Raw genomic sequence first — 7,546 nt, 5'->3', positions numbered from 1 at the left:
CTGAATTGGATATACAGTTGAAACAGTGCTGAGAGGGAGATAAGTATTTACAAACATACATTCGAAAAGAGGGAAAGTCCCATAGAGTATTAAAGTTTCATTAGAGCATTAGATTAAAAAAACAGAAAAGCAGATATCATTGAAATTGAAAACAGAAAAATGAAACAAAGAGCAGTTTCCTTAAAATAGTCAATAAAATTGAAAAGCCTCTAGGATGACTGACAATAATAAGAGAGAGTATTCTGAGCTACTCCTATTAGGAATGAAGGAGGAGGCATCACTACAGATGCTACAGATTCAACGAAGGAAAAGAGAATATTGTGAATGATTTTACACACATAACTTTGACAAGTTAGATGAAATGGACGAATTCCCCCCAAAACAGAAATTATCACAACTCAGTAAGTTCAGTTCAGTTCAGTTTGGTTCAGTCGCTCAGTCATATCTGACTCTTTGCAACCCCATGAATCACAGCACACCAGGCCTCCCTGTTCATCACCATCTCCCAGAGTCCACTCAGACTCATGTCAATCGAGTCTGTGATGCCATCCAGCCATCTCATCCTCTCTCGTCCCCTTCTCCTCCTGCCCCCAATCCCTCCCAGCATCAGATTCTTTTCCAATGAGTCAACTCTTCGCATGAGGTGGCCAAAGTACTAGAGTTTCAGCTTTAGCATCATTCCTTCCAAAGAAATCCCAGGGCTGATCTCCTTCAGAATGGACTGGTTGGATCTCCTTGCAGTCCAAGGGACTCTCAAGAGTCTTCTCCAACACCACAGTTCAAAAGCATCAATTCTTTGGCACTCAGCGTTCTTCACAGTCCAAATCTCACATCCATACATGACCACAGGAAAAACCATAGCCTTGACTAGATGGACCTTAGTCGGCAAAGTGATGTCTCTGCTTTTGAATATGCTATCTAGGTTGGTCATAACTTTTCTTCCAAGGAGTAAGCATCTTTAAATTTCATGGCTGCAGTCACCATCTGAGGTGATTTTGTAGCCCCCCAAAATAAAGTCTGACACTGTTTCCACTGTTTCCCCGTCTATTTCCCATGAAGTGATGAGACTGGATGCCATGATCTTAGTTTTCTGAATGTTGAGTTTTAAGTCAACTTTTTCACTCTCCTCTTTCACTTTCATCAAGAGGCTTTTAGTTCCTCTTCACTTTCTGCCATAAGGGTGATGTCATCTGCATATCTGAGATTATTGATATTTCTCCCAGCAATCTTGATTCCAGCTTGTGTTTCTTCCAGTCCAGCGTTTCTCATGATGTACTCTGTAAATAAGCAGGGTGACAATATACAGCCTTGATGTACACCTTTTCTTATTTGGAACCAGTCTGTTGTTCCATGTCCAGCTCTAACTGTTGCTTCCTGACCTGCATACAGATTTCTCAAGAGGCAGGTCAGGTGGTCTGGTATTCCCATCTCTTTCAGAATTTTCCACAGCTTATTGTGATCCACACAGTCAAAGGCTTTGGCATAGTCAACAAAGCAGAAATTGGTGTTTTTCTGGAACTCTCTTGCTTTTTCCATGATCCAGCGGATGTTGGCAATTTGATCTCTGGTTCCTCTGCCTTTTCTAAAACCAGCTTGAACATCAGGGAGTTCACAGTTCACGTATTGCTGAAGCCTGGCTTGGAGAATTTTGAGCATTACTTTACTAGCATGTGAGATGAGTGCAATTGTGCGGTAGTTTGAGCATTCTTTGGCGTTGCCTTTCTTTGGGATTGGAATGAAAACTGACGTTTTCCTGTGGCCACTGCTGAGTTTTCCAAATTTGTTGGCATATTGAGTGCAGCACTTTCACATGATATATAATTTGAATAGCTTAAATTCATGATTAGTGAACTCCCTCCCAAAGGAAATATCTAGATATGTTTAGTTTAACTGGAAAATGCCAGCAAATAAAGATAATGTCAATTCTATACCGTTTCTTCCAAAAATAGAGCATGACAGAACATAATCCCAATTGGTCTTAAGAAGTCATTATTACTCTGATACCAGAACTGGAAAAAGAAAGTATGAAAAAGAAAGAAAAGATAAATTATAGACAAATGTTATTCATGGATATAGATAAAAAAATGGAAATTTGTTAAAATATTAATAAATAAAATTGTGTAATACATAAAGAATAATTCCATCATTACTAAGTGATACAGGGATGCAGAGTGATCCAATATTCTACTTTCAATCAACACAATCCACCCTATTAACATTCTGAAGAATCAAAAATTTACATGATCTTATCAACTGATGCAGAAAAAAGCATTTGACAAAATTCAGCACTCATAATTTTTGAACATTCCAGGAAAATAGGAATAGAGATTAAATTCTCCAACTTGATAAAAATAACCTACAATAAATCTACGGCCAACTTTATGTGTGTGCTCTTTCATTTCCTACTCTGCAACCCCATGGATTGTAACTCGCCAGGCTCTTCTGCCCATGGGATTCTCCAGGCAAGAAACTGGACTGGGTTGCCATTCTTCCTCCAGGGGATCTTCTTGGCCCAGCGGTTGAATCCGCATTTCCTATGGCTCCTGCATTAGTGGGTGGATTCTTTACCATTGAAACACCTGGGAAGCCCACAACTAACATTATACTCTGCAACATAAGAGCAGGAATAAAGCAAACTTGTCCACTCTCATCATGCTTATACAACATAATGCTAGAAGTTCTAGCCAGTTCTATAAGGCAGGAAAGGGATGTTAAAAGCAAAGCAGTTGGAAAGGAAAACCATTATTGTCTGTGTTTGAAGATGTCCTAATCATCTATGTAGAAATCCATAATGTACCTAGCAAAATAAAATAAAAAAAATCCTCTGATGACTATTAAGTCTGATAAGCAGGAGAAAAAAAAAAAAAACATGGAATAAACACACACACACACACACACACACACACACACACACACACACACCTGGGTTTGATTCCCAGGTCAGGAAGATCTTCTGGAGAAGGGATAGGCTACCTACTCCAGTATTCTTGGGCTTCCCTTGTGGCTCACCTGGTAAATAATCTGTTTGCAATGAAGGAGACCTGGGTTTGATCCCTGGATTGGGAAGATCCCCTGGAGAAGGAAAAGGCTACTACCTCTAGTATTCTGGCCTGGAGAATTTCATGGGCTTCATAGTCCATGGGGTCGCAATGAATCGGGCATGACTGAGCGGCTTTCACTTTCACGGCCGTATTCAAGCGCCTATATCAACACCTGTCACCTAAAAGGCAACCAAATAAGAAAGCATCCTGCGGTCTATCTCTCTATGCAGCAAGTAATAAGGGCCCTCAGTTAGAATGATGCCAGGGGTGGAGAAGTGATCCACAGGCAGATGAAGTTTTCAAAAGAAAATGCAATGAAATAATTTACTCACATCTATTTTATGTTTGAAATGTATCCTTTTTCATGATTTTTACAGAAATATGTTGCTTTGTTAATAATGATCGGTTTCTTAAAGATGGCCCATTTCATGCAAAGATTGAACTGATCCAGTGGTGTTTACTGATAATAACTTCATATGGTACAGGCCACCTCTGCTCACATTTTCAAGCTCTTTTTTTTTTTTTTTTTTTTGGTAGATTTTCCTTTTTGTCATCACTGCTATATCGGCTCATATCTTCAAATTACCAAAGTAGATACATGGCTAGTACACTGAGATGTACATGTAGTGAAGGACCACAGCTTAGAAGAGCACTATAAATGGAAACAGAGAAAGAAATGGCAACCAGCTCCAATAATTTTGCCTGGAAAACCCCACGGACAGAGGAGCCTGGTGGTTTACAGTCCATGGGGTTGCAAGAGTCGGACATGACTAAGCGACTGAACAGAAAGAACAATAAATGGAAAGAGTGCTCAGGTATCCAGTATAAATACAAATAGTGAATCTTTAAAGGCTGAAACAAATGAAGTTGGCCTGGTAACCAAAAGGGAATGTGTAATTAGAAGTGTGACAACAAATAACTGAAAACTGGACTTGACTGCCCAAATTAACCATCATTAGTCCTTAGTGTGTTGAATAGTATGACATTTAGTCAAAGAATGATAGGAAATATCGAAGCTTCTGTGTTCTTGTAAAAACAATCTAGTCACCTTTCTGATATCTCCAGTAGAACTGGAGAACAGAATGGAAGACTGAGTTGTACAACTTTTACTATAAACTGGTCATACAAGAGATTTGTAAAGCTAATCACAAGTCAAAAACCATTCTTAGAGAAAAAATATAATACTAACAATTGGTTGAATTCTTTCATCAAGTGATATTATGGCTATGTGTTAGGTAACACTGATTGCATATGGAAGCTTTGTATTCCATGGGTGCATTTGTGGCTCTTGCATGAGTATATGATGTACACGGGTCAATAGGAAAATAACTTTATCCTCTCACATCCTCCAATCTCTCATCACCCTTGAAACACACTCAGTGAGGCTTGCTACTTCATACTCCCTATATTGAAAGATATTTGGGATCCTATGCTTTTTAGACATGAAATAAAATCCCCTAATGCTTTGGTTTTGCTTTAGCATCAGTCCTTCCAAAGAACACCCAGGACTGATCTTTAGGATGGACTGGTTGGATCTCCTTGCAGTCCAAGGGACTCTCAAGGGTCTTCTCCAACACCATAGTTCAAAAGCATCAATTCTTCAGCACTCAGCTTTCTTTATAGTCCAACTCTCACATCCATACATGACTACTGGAAAAACCATAACCTTGACTAGATAGACCTTTGTTGGCAAAGTAATGTCTCTGCTTTTGAATATGCTATCTAGGTTGGTCATAACTTTCCTTCAAAGGAGTAAGTGTCTTTGAATTTCATGGCTGCAACCACCATCTGCAGTGATTTTGGAGTGCAAAAAAATAAAGTCTGACACTGTTTCCACTGTTTCCCCATCTATTTCCCATGAAATGATGGGACCAGATGCCATGATCTTCGTTTTCTGAATGTTGAGCTTTAAACCAACTTTTTCACTCTCCTCTTTCACTTTCATTAAGAGACTTTTTAGTTCCTCTTCACTTTCTGCCATGAGGGTGGTATGGAAGGAATGACGCTAAAGCTGAAACTCCAATACTTTGGCCGCCTCATGCTAAGAGTTGACTCATTGGAAAAGACTCTGATGCTGGGAGGGATTAGGGGCAGGAGGAGAAGGGGACGACAGAGGATGAAATGGCTGGATGGCATCACTGACTTGATGGACGTGAGTCTGAGTGAACTCCAGGAGTTGGTGATGGACAGGAAGGCCTGGCGTGCTGCAATTCATGGGGTTGCAAAGAGTCAAACACGACTGAGAGACTGAACTGAACTGAACTGAACTGAATGCCTTGGTTTCACTAGTGGTTCAATGGTAAAAAAAAAAAAATCCTCTAATATTTAGTATTCAAATAATCTTTGTTCAGGAGTTCAGGTACCTAGTCTAGGCAATGAGCAAAAACACCTCTCAAATATCACCTTCTTATCTTCCTCAGTGTGAGGCAGGTCTGGTAAGAGATTTCTTCTTTGATTTCCTGCCTTGAATTTTTCTTCTACCCCTCCACAACTGCAGCTGTAAGTTGTGTTTTTCTTGAAACAGAAGCCTGCATGATTTGGCTTCAGTTTTCTCTTATTGGAGTGGAAACATTTTGAGTTAACACCCTCTGGTCTTTGATGATAGACAAAGCTGCTTCCTAGTTATGGAGCTGAATATGGATTCTACTGTTAACTCCCTCCCCCACCACTACTACCAGACACACTGAACTCTACTTCTCATGATGGGCATGATGTATTTTCCCTCAAATAGTCACGTAGGTGACTGTTGCTGTTCTGAGTTTCATCCAATGTTGGTTTAGTACTTCCTTCCAGCAGTTTTTCTGGGAAGAATTATAATGTCTCCAGGCTGGCTCTTTTCCTCACCTGGCCCCTCTCATGTCCATGAGACAGGCTCACTAATCCTCACCTCCTCATGAGAGTAACTGCAGCTCCTAACATGTGTCATTCTCCATCCTTTCTCCTTTGCCCAATGACCACAGACTTTCCTCCTTAGATTTTCTATGTGATTAATATTCTACAGAGTCTCATATTTTTGATCTAGTTCACAGTACCCTAACTCTTTTAAACTCTGAGAATCATATCTTAAAACTTCCAAGTGATCACTTTGAGGATTATCTCACCAGGCTGGAGAATTCCTTGTCTTTTAGGAAGAGAGGTGAGAAAGAAAAAAAAAAAGGCACTATAAAATTTTAAGAATTCCTTCAATTTTATTTTCAGTTTTCAATACCTTTAGCTGATTTCCCAGCCAAGAGTTTTATAATCTGGAGGTGAGTGATGGTTGTGAAACTATCTTTATACCTATCTGTTGCAAATCCTGGAGAGATCTAGTATCTTTTTTCTTTTTTGAATGGAAGTTTGGTGGATGTTATCATGGTGGTCTTGAAGAGAGAGCCACCAAAAATGGAGACAAAAGGAACCCCATTTTATTAGCCTACAATACATGAATTTTTAACACAACTGTGTTTATCATTGAAAATATGTGCTCCAGAAGACATGAACATTTAATTATTCACTGATCACTTTGTAATAAGTGAAGCAAGATTAGAAAAGCCACATTGGAACCAGGACCATGATCACCCACTAAGTATGCTTTGGTCAAGTTCTTTTCTATGAGAATGAAGTAAATTATATGGGAACAACAGAGAACTATTGGTTAACTACAATTTTATCTCAATTCAGCATTAAAGATGCTATAGCGTGCTCACTTCGGCAGCACATATACTAAAATTGGAACGATACAGAGAAGATTAGCATGGCCCCTGTGCAAGGATGACACGCAAATTCGTGAAGCATTCCATATTTTTCAGAAAAATAAACGACCCAATCAAAAAATGAGCCAAAGAACTAAATAGACATTTCTCCAAGGAAGACATACAGATGGCTAACCAACACATGAAAAGATGCTCAACATCACTCATTGTTAGAGAAATGCAAATCAAAACCACAATGAGGTACCACTTCACACCAGTCAGAATGTCTGCGATCCAAAAATCTGCAAGCAATAAATGCTGGAGAGGGTGTGGAGAAAAGGGAACCCTCCTACACTGTTGGTGGGAATGCAAACTAGTACAGCCACTATGGAGAACAGTGTGGAGATTCCTTAAAAAATTGCAAATAGAACTACCTTATGACCCAGCAATCCCACTGCTGGGCATACACACTGAGGAAACCAGAATAGAAAGAGAAACATGTACCCCAATGTTCATCACAGCTATTTATATTTATAACATTTATACTTATAACTATATAACATTTATATTTATAACTATTTATAACAGCCAGGACATGGAAACAACCTAGATGTCCATCAGCAGATGAATGGATAAGAAAGCTGTGGTACATATATACAATGGAGTATTACTCAGCCATCAAAAAGAATACATTTGAATCAGTTCTGATGAGATGGATGAAACTGGAGCCGATTATACAGAGTGAAGTAAGCCAGAAAGAAAAACACCAGTACAGTATTCTAACACATATATATGGAATTTAGAAAGATGGCAATGATGACCCTGTATGCAAGA

At 39.2% G+C, this 7,546-nt stretch overlaps 1 non-coding gene across 1 annotated transcript; it reads left to right on the top strand.

Moving 5' to 3' along the window:
* Positions 1-6,719: 6,719 nt before the first annotated feature.
* LOC114109274 (U6 spliceosomal RNA) lies at positions 6,720-6,826 on the top strand. Its single transcript, XR_003585948.2, has one exon. It is a non-coding gene; the product is annotated as a U6 spliceosomal RNA (small nuclear RNA).
* Positions 6,827-7,546: the final 720 nt, after the last annotated feature.

Source organism: Ovis aries, chromosome 18 (genome assembly GCF_016772045.2).
Source record: "Ovis aries strain OAR_USU_Benz2616 breed Rambouillet chromosome 18, ARS-UI_Ramb_v3.0, whole genome shotgun sequence".
NCBI lineage: Eukaryota > Metazoa > Chordata > Mammalia > Artiodactyla > Bovidae > Ovis > Ovis aries.
The sequence above is the reverse complement of the archived record's forward strand: the minus strand, read 5'-3'. Positions and strand labels throughout refer to the sequence as shown.